This window comes from Mustelus asterias, chromosome 12, assembly GCF_964213995.1.
Source record: "Mustelus asterias chromosome 12, sMusAst1.hap1.1, whole genome shotgun sequence".
NCBI lineage: Eukaryota > Metazoa > Chordata > Chondrichthyes > Carcharhiniformes > Triakidae > Mustelus > Mustelus asterias.
The window spans coordinates 815,924-830,891 of record NC_135812.1 but is presented as its reverse complement, the minus strand read 5'-3'; the positions used below and the strand labels follow the sequence as shown (position 1 = coordinate 830,891).

At 45.9% G+C, this 14,968-nt stretch overlaps 1 protein-coding gene across 4 annotated transcripts in view; it reads left to right on the top strand.

Moving 5' to 3' along the window:
- Positions 1 to 14,968, top strand: part of pigl (phosphatidylinositol glycan anchor biosynthesis, class L) — an 84,074-nt gene that overhangs the window by 28,891 nt on the left and 40,215 nt on the right. The gene's annotated exons all lie outside the window — the stretch shown is intronic.

Here is a 14,968-nt window from a genome sequence, read left to right as displayed (position 1 = left end):
TTCCACAGGTTCACCACCCTCTGAGTGAAAAAGGTTCTCCTCATCTCGGTCCTAAATGGTCTATCACATAACCTGAGACTGTGACCCCCTTGTTCTAGGACCTCCCAGACAGAGGAAGCAACATCCTGCATCCAGTCTGTCCAGTCCTGTCAAAACTTGGTATGTTTCAATCAGATCACCTCTCATTCTTCTAAATTCCAGTGAATACAGGTCCAGTTGACCCAATTTCTCCCCATACAACAATCCTGCCATCCCAGGATACAGCCTGGTGAACCTTCACTGCACTCTCGCTGGCAAGTAAATTAATTCTGAGATGAGGAGACCAAAAGTGCACACGATTCTCCAGGTGTAATCTCACAAGGCCTGAACAGCTGCAGTAAGACATCCTTGCTCATGTACTCAAGTCCTCTTGCAATGAAGGCCAACATACCATTTGCTTTCCAAACTGCTTGCTGTACCTGTATGCTTGCCTTCAATGACTGATGTACTAGGACACTAAGATCCCTTTGTACATCATAATTTCTTAATCTATCACCATTTAAATAATGCTCAACCCATTCTGTTTCTCCATCCAAAATGGATAACTTCACATTTATATAGGTTATACTGCATCTGCCATGTATTTGCCATTTCACTCAATTGTCTTAATCACTTTGAAGCAGCTTAACATATTCTTCACCACTCGCATTCCACCAAGCTTTGTATCATTAGCAAACTTGGAAATATTACATTTGGTTCTCTCATTCAAATCATTGATGTTTATTGTGAATGGCTGGGGCTCAAGCACTGATCCCTGCGGGACCCCACTAATTACCGCCTGCCACTTTGAAAAATTCAGACCTATTTATTCCTATTCTCTGTTTCCTGTCTGCGAACCAATTCTCAGTCCGTGCCAATGTATTATGGCAATCCCATGCACTTTAATATGGCACACAAGCCTGCAGGACTTTACCAAAGCTTTCTAAAAATCCACTGATTAACTCTTAGAGTCATAGAGGTTTACAAATCTTACAAATGGTATGTTGGCCTTCATTTCAAGAGGACTTGAGTACATGAGCAAGGATGTCTTGCTGCAGTTGGACCCTCTTATCTATTCTACTCGTTACATCCTCAAAAAACTCCAGTTGGTTTGTCAAATGTGACTTCCCTTTCACAAATCCATGTTGACTTTGTCTAATCCAATTGGTATGAACATAGAACAGTACAACACAGAACAGCCCCTTCGACCCACGATGTTGTGCCGAGCTTTATCTGAAACCAAGATCAAGCTATCCCACTCCCTATCATCCTGGTGTGCTCCATGTGCCTATCCAATAACCGCCTAAATGTTCCTAAAGTGTCTGACTCCACTATCACTGCAGGCAGTCCATTCCACACCCCAACCACTCTCTGAGTAAAGAACCTACCTCGGACATCCTTCCTATATCTCCCACCATGAACCCTATAGTTATGCATCTGCCATGAACCTGTTGTGGTGATAGGCAAACTGTAGTGGATCTAGTTAGTCCGGGAGGCTAGAATCGATTCGTGCCATGACTAGCCTTTCGAAGCACTTCATAATGATCGATGTCAGAGCCACCAGACGATAGTCATTAAGGCATGAATGATGGTCATCTTCTTGAAGGAGATAGGGACCTCAGATTGTTGTAACGAGAGGTTGAAGATGATCCGCACATGATCTGAGTGCTCGTCCGGGTACCCCATTCGGGCCAGTCGCTTTCCATTGGTTGATCTTCGAGAAAGCTGATCTGACATCTGCAGTGGTGACCCCAGATACAGGTTCATCCAAGTGACCAATGGGAACAAGATGTAAGGGTCAGCTGACCCAGTAAACCATGGCACCAATTACAGAGAGATAGTCAGCTGACCAGCTGATTCATTATAAATAAGAAACTATGTAGAATTGTGGAGAGCTTGGAGTGGCCCCGGGCGAGGCCTCAAGTTTGGAGTAATGATGTTTCTTCATTAAACCTCTTCTTTGATTTATAAGTTGGAGTAAGTTTTGTTGTATTTTCGTATCTGCATTTTTGAAGAGTTCCTTCTGAGGAGACAGTGTGCACGTGGGAGTGCGTGCATGCGCGAGTTGGGAGTGCGTGCATGCGCAAGTTGGGAGTGCGTGCATGCGCGAGTTGGGAGTGCGTGCATGCGCGAGTTGGGAGTGCGTGCATGCGTATGTATGTATGGAACTGTTAATAGTACATTGCAAGGTTTATACCATGTGCCAGTTTGACTCTGGAATATTTTGGGAGCATTTAGATTTTTTTAGCTTCAATTTGCAATGTGGCCCTGGATTGTATCTCACAGCTGAACCAGTTCTGCATCAAAATGACTGAATTCGAAGTCCTGTCAGTGCAGATGTGGGCCTGACATCTAGGACTGAGATGAGAAAAAATTACTTCACTCAAAGGGTTGTTTTTCTTTTAAATTCTCTATCCAAGAAGCATATACAGAAGGTTATGTTTGCTCCATCGTTGGATATATTTAAGGCTGAAATCGATACATTTTTTGTCTCAGGGAATTAAGGGATATGGGCAGGAAAATGGAGTTGAAGCCTAAGCTTAGCCATGATCGTATTGAATGGCAGATCAGGCTCGATGGGCTGAATGGTCTCCTCTTGCTCCTATTTACTATGATCTTGTGTAATTATACCATGAGCTTGAGCGTTATACAGTCTATTGTACCCATTCTGTACTGCACAATGACAGTATGTAAAGAGACTGCTCCCAGTTAGACTTTGAAGTGGGCAGATGCAAAAATATTTAATCAACAAATAATCACCCAAACGTGTCCATAGTTGCTGAACAGGTGACCCAAGGTCACAAATGTCTGTACTGGCCTGTGTAATGGTAGTGGATCATCATTGACATTTGCTTACAAAGAGAGATACCAGAATAAACATGGTTGTTATTTATCAGTTGTCCACTAAGATGTGCACAAGAGCAGCTGCAGTGACTGATTTAACACGGTCAAAATTTCCAGTTTCATTTGAGGCCATTTGAGTATTCAAGTTTCTGCTGGTGCTTTGGTGGTTCCACCCCAAACTAATCCAACTGCCCTGCCCTCTCTCCATTACCTTGATTCAACCCCAAACTGCAGCAATCTCAAACTAATCTCATTGCCCCACTCTCTTTCCATAATACTGTCTTCATTCTAAACTAGTCCCACTGCCTAGCTCTTTCCCCATAGCCCTGTATCAATCCCAAACTAATCCCACTGCCCCACTCTCTCCCCATCACCCTGTATCAATCCCAAACTAATCCCACTGCCCCACTCTCTCCAGAGCCCTGTATCAATCCCAAACTGCCCCGCTCTCTCACCATCGCCCTGTATCAATCTGTAATGTCCTATGTTTGGAGTTGTGGATTTTACACAGAAAGAAAAAGGTGTGGTTTGCACACAGAGATTCAAAGTAACAACAACAGTTTTATTGAAGGAGCAGAATAGAAACTGAAACTAAACAGATGCCTGTGAAACACTTCAACACACAGTCAATAAGAAAGTCGATCAGGAGGATGTCTATTCCTCTTTGGTTGTAGACAATGTTCTGGAATTTAGCTGTACTGGACCCTAGAAGTATGATTTTGAACTTCAGTGAACATTTAGAAGTCTTAAAATCCCTACAGCACAGAGAAAGGCCATTCGGCCCATCGAGTCTGCACCGACCACAATCCCACCCAGGCCCTACCCCCATATCCACCCGCTAATCCCTCTAACCTACGTATCCCAGGACACTAAGGACAATTTTAGCATAGCCAATCAACCTAACCCGCACATCTTTGGACTGTGGGAGGAAACCGGAGCACCTGGAGGAAACCCACGCAGACACGAAGAGAATGTGCAAACTCCACACAGACAGTGGCTCAAGACGGGAATTGAACCCAGGTCCCTGGAGCTGTGAAGTAGCGGTGTTAACCACTGTGCTACCGTGCCGCCCCCTTTTCTTCTCTTGGAACTAATTCTGCATCATTCCCAAATAGTATAAGGACAGTGGTGGGAACTTGTGTATGGAATCAGTAGAGATAGGCGAGGTGATGAATGAATACTTTTCTTCAGTGTTCACCAAGGAGAGGGGCCATGTTTTTGAGGAAGAGAAGGTGTTACAGGCTAATAGGCTGGGGGAAATAGTTGTTCGGAGGGAGGATGTACTGGCAGTTTTGAATAAACTGAAGGTCGATAAGTCCCCTGGGCCTGATGAAATGTATCCTAGGATTCTTTGGGAGGCAAGGGATGAGATTGCAGAGCCTTTGGCTTTGATCTTTGGGTCCTCACTGTCCACGGGGATGGTCATGATGTGGAGATGCCGGCGTTGGACTGGGGTAAACACAGTAAGAAGTTTAACAACACCAGGTTAAAGTCCAACAGGTTTATTTGGTAGCAAAAGCCACACAAGCTTTCGAGGCTCTGAGCCCCTTCTTCAGGTGAGTGGGAATTCTGTTCACAAACAGAACTTATAAGACACAGACTCAATTTACATGAATAATGGTTGGAATGCGAATACTTACAACTAATCCAGTCTTTAAGAAACAAAACAATGGGAGTGGAGAGAGCATCAAGACAGGCTAAAAAGATGTGTATTGTCTCCAGACAAGACAGCCAGTGAAACTCTGCAGGTCCACGCAACTGTGGGAGTTACAAATAGTGTGACATAAATTCTGATTCTAGGATCGCATGATAAAGACTCAGGAGGAAAAAAGCAGAAATATTTATGTGAAATAGTGTGACATAAACCCAATATCCCGGTTGAGGCCGTCCTTGTGTGTGCGGAACCTGGCTATCAGTTTCTGCTCAGCGACTCTGCGCTGTCGTGTGTCGCGAAGGCCGCCTTGGAGAACGCTTACCCGAATATCAGAGGCCGAATGCCCGTGACCGCTGAAGTGCTCCCCAACAGGAAGAGAACAGTCTTGCCTGGTGATTGTCGAGCGGTGTTCATTCATCCGTTGTCGCAGCGTCTGCATAGTTTCCCCAATGTACCATGCCTCGGGACATCCTTTCTTGCAGCGTATCAGGTAGACAACGTTGGCCGAGTTGCAAGAGTATGTACCGTGTACCTGGTGGATGGTGTTCTCACGTGAGATGATGGCATCTGTGTCGATGATCCGGCACGTCTTGCAGAGGTTGCTGTGGCAGGGTTGTGTGGTGTCTTGGTCACTGTTCTCCTGAAGGCTGGGTAGTTTGCTGCGGACAATGGTCTGTTTGAGGTTGTGCGGTTGTTTGAAGGCAAGAAGTGGGGGTGTGGGGATGGCCTTGGCGAGATGTTCGTCTTCATCAATGACATGTTGAAGGCTCCGGAGGAGATGCCGTAGCTTCTCCGCTCCGGGGAAGTACTGGACAACGAAGGGTACTCTGTCCACTGTGTCCCGTGTTTGTCTTCTGAGGAGGTCGGTGCGGTTTTTCGCTGTGGCGCGTTGGAACTGTTGATCAATGAGTCTAGCGCCATATCCTGTTCTTATGAGGGCATCTTTCAGCGTCTGGAGGTGTCTGTTGCGATCCTCCTCATCCTGGCACGGGGATGGTGCCAGAGGACTGGAGAGTGGCGAATGTTGTTCCTCTGTTTAAGAAAGGGAATAGAAATTATAGACCGGTTAGTCTTACTTCGGTGGTTGGTAAATTGATGGAAAGGGTCCTTAGAGATGGGATTTACGACCATTTAGAAAGATGCGGATTAATCCGGGATAGTCAGCACGGATTCGTGAAGGGCAAGTCGTGCCTCACAAATTTGATAGAATTTTTTGAGGAGGTAACTAAGTGTGTTGATGAAGGTAGGGCAGTTGATGTCATATACATGGATTTTAGTAAGGCGTTTGATAAGGTCCCCCATGGTCGGCTTATGATGAAAGTGAGGAGGTGTGGGACAGAGGGAAAGTTGGCCAATTGGATAGGTAACTGGCTATCTGATCAAAGACAGAGGGTGGTGGTGGATGGAAAATTTTCGGACTGGAGGCAGGTTGCTAGCGGAGTGCCACAGGGATCAGTGCTTGGTCCTTGCTCTTTGTGATTTTTATTAATGACTTAGAGGAGGGGGCTGAAGGGTGGATCAGTAAATTTGCTGATGACACCAAGATTGGTGGAGTAGTGGATGAGGTGGAGGGCTGTTGTAGGCTGCAAAGAGACATAGATAGGATGCAAAGCTGGGCTGAAAAATGGCAAATGGAGTTTAACCCTGATAAATGTGAGGTGATTCATTTTGGTAGGACTAATTTAAATGTGGATTACAGGGTCAAAGGTAGGGTTCTGAAGACTGTGGAGGAACAGAGAGATCTTGGGGTCCATATCCACAGATCTCTGAAGGTTGCCACTCAAGTGGATAGAGCTGTGAAGAAGGCCTATAGTGTGTTAGCTTTTAACACACGACAGCGACAGCGCAGAGTCGCGGAGCAGAAACTGATAGCCAGGTTCCGCACACACAAGGACGGCCTCAACCGGGATATTGGGTTTATGTCACACTATTTCACATAAATATTTCTGCTTTTTTCCTCCTGAGTCTTTATCATGCGATCCTAGAATCAGAATTTATGTCACACTATTTGTAACTCCCACAGTTGCGTGGACCTGCAGAGTTTCACTGGCTGTCTTGTCTGGAGACAATACACATCTTTTTAGCCTGTCTTGATGCTCTCTCCACTCCCATTGTTTTGTTTCTTAAAGACTGGATTAGTTGTAAGTATTCGCATTCCAACCATTATTCATGTAAATTGAGTCTGTGTCTTATAAGTTCTGTTTGTGAACAGAATTCCCACTCACCTGAAGAAGGGGCTCAGAGCCTCGAAAGCTTGTGTGGCTTTTGCTACCAAATAAACCTGTTGGACTTTAACCTGGTGTTGTTAAACTTCTTACTGTGTTTACCCCAGTCCAACGCCGGCATCTCCACATCTTAGCTTTTATTAACAGGGGGTTGGAGTTTAAGAGCCGTGGGGTTATGCTGCAACTGTACAGGACCTTGGTGAGACCACATTTGGAATATTGTGTGCAGTTCTGGTCACCTCACTATAAGAAGGATGTGGAAGCGCTGGAAAGAGTGCAGAGGAGATTTACCAGGATGCTGCCTGGTTTGGAGGGTAGGTCATATGAGGAAAGGTTGAGGGAGCTAGGGCTGTTCTCTCTGGAGCGGAGGAGACTGAGGGGAGACTTAAGAGAGGCTTATAAAATGATGAAGGGGATAGATAGAGTGAACGTTGAAAGACTATTTCCTCGGGTGGATGGAGCTATTACAAGGGGGCATAACTATAGGGTTTGTGGTGGGAGATACAGGAAGGATATCAGAGGTAGGTTCTTTACGCAGAGAGTGGTTGGGGTGTGGAATGGACTGCCTGCAGTGATAGTGGAGTCAGACACTTTCGGAACATTTAAGCGGTTATTGGATAGGCACATGGAGCACACCAGGATGATAGGGAGTGGGATAGCTTGATCTTGGTTTCAGATGAAGGTCGGCACAACATCGTGGGCCGAAGGACCTGTTCTGTGCTGTACTGTTCTATGTTCTATAATAGCAAAGACACAATTATGAAGCAACTCAGATTCAACTAAGTCTTCCGCAGTAGTGTTCACATCACTAGGGACTAAAGAAGTTGGTACTTCTGGAGATGATTTGGAGACTTTTCTAAAGTATGGCTGGTATCCATTTTTCACTCGTGGCATAATGACAAGATAACATTAAATTATTTTGCCCTCACTTCCCATCCACTAACCTGAAATTGTTGTTGATGCTCCACTATCTCTGAAGTTTACCATTTACTCTGAGATAATCCTCAAACTCCTGTGAAGTAAACTGAACTATTATTGCTAACAATCTGTTCCAGGTTACCAAATCTTACAAATATTTTGTCAAGTTTTTCGATGGTTGTTCAGTAATGAAAACAACCTCTGGCCACTTTGAATGTGCATCAAACAGATCAACAAAATCTACCTGCAATCGTTGCCATGGCATTTTAGGCCCCTCCAAAGGGTGTAAAGGAGACAACACTGGTGTATTTCTTATTCGTGCATGGATTGACACTCTCCCACTTTTTCTTCAATCTGAGCATCTCGACCCGGCCACCAAAAATAACCACGTGTTAATTCCCTCATCTGGACCACACCAGGATGTTCTTCATGTTGTTGTTCAAGAACTCTTCCCACGCAGACCAGGAGGAATGATCACTCAGATTCCCAATAATAGACAACCACCTTGGATGGTCAACTCAAGCTTTCTTTTTTGATTTGATTTATTATTGTCACATGTATTAACATACAGTGAAAAGTATTGTTTCTTGCGCGCTGTACAGATGAAACATACCATTCACAGAGAAGGAAAGGAGAGAGTGCAGAATGTAGTATTTCAATCATAGCTAGAGTGTAGAGAAAGATCGACTTAATGCGAGGTAGGTCCATTCAAAAGTCTGATGGCAGCAGGGAAGAAGCTGTTTTTGAGCCAGTTGGTACGTGTCCTCAGACTTTTGTATCTTTTTCCCGACGGAAGAAGGTGGAGGAGAGAATGTCCGGGGTGCGTCGGGTCCTTGCTTATGCTGGCTGCTTTTTTGAGGCAGCAGAAGTGTAGATAGCGCCAATGGATGGACTGGGCTTCATTCACGTCCCTTTGTAGTTTATTTGTTTTGTTTGTCGTTGTATCACATGTCCAAGACTGCAAGAAACTAGAAAGGGCATGAATGAAGGCCAGTCCATTGTGCAAACAAGACATGGAACTGGGGTTTGCAGAATAGAGAACATAGTGAGCAGAGCAGGCTGGGCTCTGAGAGAACAGGTGACCTCACACATACTGCGAGCCACAACATTAAATTGCTTGACTGTATATGGGATTGTGATTCACTTCTATTCTTGGCTCCAGTCTTTATTCTTCTGCTGTCCCACCCTCCAGCACAAACACTGTGACTTAGAGACTTATGTAGACTGTAATTGATGCACTGATCATTGCCCAGTCTAGCTGAGTGACCTACACAGTGGGGCCTCTCACACTGCACCTAAGTGCTTTGTGAAAGTGCACACACTGACCTTATGTTTACCACCAAGCTCCGAGCTGTGCCATATTGATCAGGGTGGATCGGGAGAAGGCCAGAGACAACTGTGCCATATTGATCAGGGCGGATCGGGAGAAGGCCAGGGACAGCTGTGCCATATTGATCAGGGTGGATCGGGGGAAGGCCAGAGACAACTGTGCCATATTGATCAGGGCGGATCGGTGGAAGGCCAGATACAGCTGTGCCATATTGATCAGGGCAGATCGGGGGCAGGCCAGGGACAGCTGTGCCATATTGATCAGGGTGGATCGGGAGAAGGCCAGAGACAACTGTGCCATATTGATCAGGGCGGATCGGTGGAAGGCCAGATACAGCTGTGCCATATTGATCAGGGCAGATCGGGGGCAGGCCAGGGACAGCTGTGCCATATTGATCAGGGCGGATCGGGAGAAGGCCAGATACAGCTGTGCCATATTGATCAGGGCGGATCGGGAGAAGGCCAGATACAGCTGTGCCATATTGATCAGGGTGGATCGGGGGCAGGCCAGGGACAGCTGTGCCATATTGATCAGGGCGGATCGGGAGAAGGCCAGATACAGCTGTGCCATATTGATCAGGGCGGATCGGGAGAAGGCCAGATACAGCTGTGCCATATTGATCAGGGTGGATCGGGGGAAGGCCAGATACAGCTGTGCCATATTGATCAGGGTGGATCGGGGGAAGGCCAGATACAGCTGTGCCATATTGATCAGGGTGGATCGGGGGAAGGCCAGATACAGCTGTGCCATATTGATCAGGGCAGATCGGGGGAAGGCCAGATACAGCTGTGCCATATTGATCAGGGCAGATCGGGGGAAGGCTGGGGACAGAGGTGATGAACTGTGCAAATAGTAAACTTTCTTTGCTGCTGAAGTGTATCCAGAATGACCTAAATGCTGCCCTCTGAACTGGCAAGAGGGCTTGTGTTGGGCAGGCTGATGTGAAGCTCTGATATGCAGTAGCACCAGGATCTCATACTTGTTTAGACTAAAACCAGCTGAGTGCCAATATGTCTTACCTCACAGTGCTAGTGAAAACATGCACACTCATTAAGACTAATGGTAAGGTTCGCCAGATATTTAAAACCACAGCAAAAATGCCTGTTATAACTAAACAGGGGAGCTTGTTTGCATTGTGATTGTTTTACTGTTGCTGACCTTAGACTCACTCCAATTTGTTCATGTATCACATGATCAGCTGAGTGAACTGCAGGGATGAGTAGCACATCGGGTCAGTTTGTGGAGAATACACCTGGCTGTTTAAGCTTCTCTGCATCAGGATTTCATGCTTGGTTGTGAGAATAAAGTATGCCTCTAGGATTCTCACTCACATTCTGTTTAGACTACGGACTGGAAGAGAATGTCATTTGAGGATTGCATTCAGGAGGACAGCGGAAATGCTTTAGGGATGTCCTCAAAGAATCACTGAAGAATCAAACATCCGTGGGAACATGTGAGGCCCTGGATTGTGACTGAGCAGCTTGGAGAAGTTGCATTCAGGAAGGCATCAAACACAAGTAGGGGCTTTGTTAGCAACATCCAGAAATAAAGTTGAGGCAATGGAGAGAGTGCATAAATCTCCAAACAACCCATTATCCTGATCGTCCAAGCACCGCCTGCCCTGCATGTCACAGAGTCTGCATATTGTGCATCGGACTTAGAAGCCATCGAACCAGAGTGGAAACAAGTCATCCTGAATCCGAAGGGATTACCTAAGAAGAAAATAAGACTTTCTACAGATCTGCCACACACACAACTCGTTTCATACACTTAAATCTTTTGTTTAAAACATTTCAATCCTTTGTGCCAAACATACAGTAACTGAACATAGTAATGTGATATTAAGTGGTCATCGAATCTGTCAGTAGAGGAGATCTTTGCCGAATCTTTGTACTTTCCAGTAACGATGACAAGACAGGGATCAGGATGCCCACATTGTCTCTCACTCTGAGGTGTTCAGGCTAATTATCACACCCAGCTACGACCAATTGAAATTGCCCAGACAAGGAATAGAACCTGGAATCCACCTGATCCATTTGGTTCAGTGCTTACGGAACCTCTGGGAGGAGTGTCAAACAATCCATTGTGTTGAGTTAAAACCACTTTTGAATCTGTAAGAACTACTTTCCCTTTAATGTCAGAAATCCAGCAGCATAAAATGGAGAAAAGTTCAGCGTAAGCGAAATTTCAGAAGAACAAGAGCAATACAGATACCACAGTGCTAATATCAACGAGTATTTTATACACATCATAGAATCCCTACAGTGCAGAAGGAGGCCATTCGGCCCATCGAGTCTGCACCAACCACAATCCCACCTAGGCACTATTCCCGTAACCCTAATTTACCCTGCTACTCCCCCTGACACTAGGGTCAATTTAACATGGCCAATCAGCCTAACCTGCACATGTAACCAGTCACCATATGTTAATCAGGATACATGGTTACTGCTTTATTTCTGAATAGCAAATAACTAATTACAGTTACTGGTTAACTGTACCCAAGTAATAAATATATTAATCTGCATAGATAATTATTGACTTTTTGTGATTATAAATTCAATGGTCAGCACTTAGTCAAATAGCCAAAAATACATTTCTGTATTCTTGCATGAATTGGATCATATTCTGGGTGCAGTGAGCTGATAATATTTCTAAAATAAAATGATAATTCCAGGAAAAATTGCACTCATAAAACTTGTAAAAGAGGCTGTGGTTCCCAAAGTCTGCTGCCTCAAACACTGGAGAAATGCTTGAATAATCCCAGCTTCATCTGAGTTTTGAACTGTTGTGACTGGGATTAAAGGATTCTAATATATCAGCAGCGCCTGATGTTCAGACACCAGAAAGCTGGATGGGTTAAATAATGTCCACTCATTAATATTCCTCAGGTCAGGGGAAGATTTCACTTTACTTTTTAATTATTTGTTTCCTTTGTGAAATGTAATGAGTCAATGGCAGATCAATTTATTCCTGATCACTTAGTATTGACAGGCTCGGCACATCTAAAGATTTATTCCTTTTCTGCGTGGGAACTCTTAAAGGACTTGGGGATATATTCAAAATGTGTTAGAGGAACCTAGAACAAAGAAGAACAGTACAGCACAGGAAACAGGCCCTTCGGCCCTCCAAGCCTGTGCCGCTCCTTGGTCCAACTAGACCAATCGTTTGTATCCCTCCATTCCCAGGCTGCTCATGTGACTATCCAGGTAAGTCTTAAACGATGTCAGCGTGCCTGCCTCCACCACCCTACTTGGCAGCGCATTCCAGGCCCCCACCACCCTCTGTGTAAAAAACATCCCTCTGATATCTGAGTTATACTTCGCCCCTCTCAGCTTGAGCCCGTGACCCCTCGTGATCGTCACCTCCGACCTGGGAAAAAGCTTCCCACTGTTCACCCTATCTATAACCTTCCTAATCTTGTACACCTCTATTAGATCTCCCCTCATTCTCCGTCTTTCCAATGAGAACAACCCCAGTCTACCCAATCTCTCCTCATAGCTAAGACCCTCCATACCAGGCAACATCCTGGTAAACCTTCTCTGCACTCTCTCTAACGCCTCCACGTCCTTCTGGTAGTGCGGCGACCAGAACTGGACGCAGTACTCCAAATGTGGCCTAACCAGCGTTCTATACAGCTGCATCATCAGACTCCAGCTTTTATACTCTATACCCCGTCCTATAAAGGCAAGCATACCATATGCCTTCTTCACCACCTTCTCCACCTGTGTTGCCACCTTCAAGGATTTGTGGACTTGCACACCCAGGTCCCTCTGTGTTTCTATACTCCTGATGACTCTGCCATTTATTGTATAACTCCTCCCTACATTATTTCTTCCAAAATGCATCACTTCGCATTTATCCGGATTAAACTCCATCTGCCACCTCTCCGCCCAATTTTCCAGCCTATCTATATCCTGCTGTATTGCCCGACAATGCTCTTCGCTATCCGCAAGTCCAGCCATCTTCGTGTCATCCGCAAACTTGCTGATTACACCAGTTACACCTTCTTCCAAATCATTTATATATATCACAAATAGCAGAGGTCCCAGTACAGAGCCCTGCGGAACACCACTGGTCACAGACCTCCAGCCGGAAAAAGACCCTTCCACCACTACCCTCTGTCTCCTATGGCCAAGCCAGTTCTCCACCCATCTAGCCACTTCCCCTTGTATCCCATGAGCCTTAACCTTCTTAACCAACCTGCCATGTGGGACTTTGTCAAATGCCTTACTGAAATCCATATAGACGACATCCACGGCCCTTCCTTCATCAACCGTTTTTGTCACTTCCTCCTACACACAGTTCTGAAGCCATCTTAAAATAGAATCCTCTTGCAATTTGCAGTTCGCAATAATCTGATTTACTGCTCTCATTTCTCATTGCTAAATGATTACTGCAACAGCATATAGTCACCCGAGAGCATGAAGCCAACAGGAAAGCCTGTTTTTGATGTTCACAGTAATGCTACTCCTTTAATGAACCTTCCTATAGATGACATGTTGCACCATATTTGGGTGTTTGAAATTTGATGCTCAAACTGTTGCCTGTAGCTATTTATCTTTGAACTCACATGACCTATATCTGTCCAAAGTGGTTTAGGTCTGCCTCATTGCTTCTTGGGTTCCTGCTGCTTGCACTGGCTGCCTTTTCAGCCACTGTTAGTGAACAAATACAGCAACTTGACAAGTACTGATACCGAAGACACCGCCTGACCTTTCACCAGGTTATTTGCTTCTTTTTTGTTTTCTTCAAAAAATAATATCTTTTTCTCCCCAGCCCCCAGTTCAGATGTGAAGTACACATTTCCATCCGTCCTTCAGTCTCTGATGTTAGCCACAGTCCACAAAGATTTGAAATACCGGTCACTGCCCCTGAGCCTGTGTAATACCGGTCACTGCCCCTGAGCCTGTGTAATACCGGTCACTGCCGCCGAGCCTGTGTAATACCGGTCACTGCCCCCGAGCCTGTGTAATACCGGTCACTGCCGCCGAGCCTGTGTAATACCAGTCACTGCCCCCGAGCCTGTGTAATACCGGTCACTGCCCCCGAGCCTGTGTAATACCGGTCACTGCCCCCGAGCCTGTGTAATACGGGTCACTGCCCCCGAGCCTGTGTAATACCGGTCACTGCCCCCGAGCCTGTGTAATACCGGTCACTGCCCCGAGCCTGTGTAATGCCAGTCACTGCCCCGGAGCCTGTGTAATACCACTGGAGCAAGCTGAGCGGGAGTGATTGGAGGCAGGAGTGCTGGTGAGAGATTGATTGAATTATTTATTTATTTAATTCATCAGCTAGTGTGTGTTTTTTTTTTTGCCTTTACTTTTGTCGTAGTATTTTTCTTAAGTTTAAAGTGAAAACCGGAAGTGGGCTGCCAAGGAGTCTGGGAAGGGTTTTTTAAGCGTGCGAAGTATAAAAGGTAGGCTGCAGTATGCAGCGGGCAGCGTCGGGAACGGGCAGTGTAGTGTGTGGGAAGCAGAGTGTGAGCTATAAGGCTTTTGCTCACAGGGCTTAGGCAGAAAGGGCGAGTAGGGGTGAGTTTAATTCATTTTTGCTGTTCCCACCTGGTACTGGCAAGGTATCTAGAGGGGATGGGTATGCAGGCAGTGCAGTGTTCCTCTTGCACTATGTTTGAGGTGAGGGACTCCGTCAGTGTCCCTGCTAATTACACCTGTGGGAAGTGCACCCATCTGCAGCTCCTCCAAAACTGTGTTAGGGAACTGGAGCTGGAGTTGGATGAACTTAGGATCATTAGGGAGGCAGAGGTGGCCATAGACAGAAGCTTTAGGAATACAGTTACTCCGAGGAATGAAAACAGATGGGTGACGGTGAGAGGGGCTGGGAGGAAGCAGTCCGTGCAGGGATCCCCTGTGGTCATTCCCCTTAGCAACAAGTATTCCGCTTTGGATACGATTGAGGGGGACGACATACCAGTGGTGAGCCGCAGTGAGAGGATCTCCAGCACTGTGTCCGTCTCTGTGG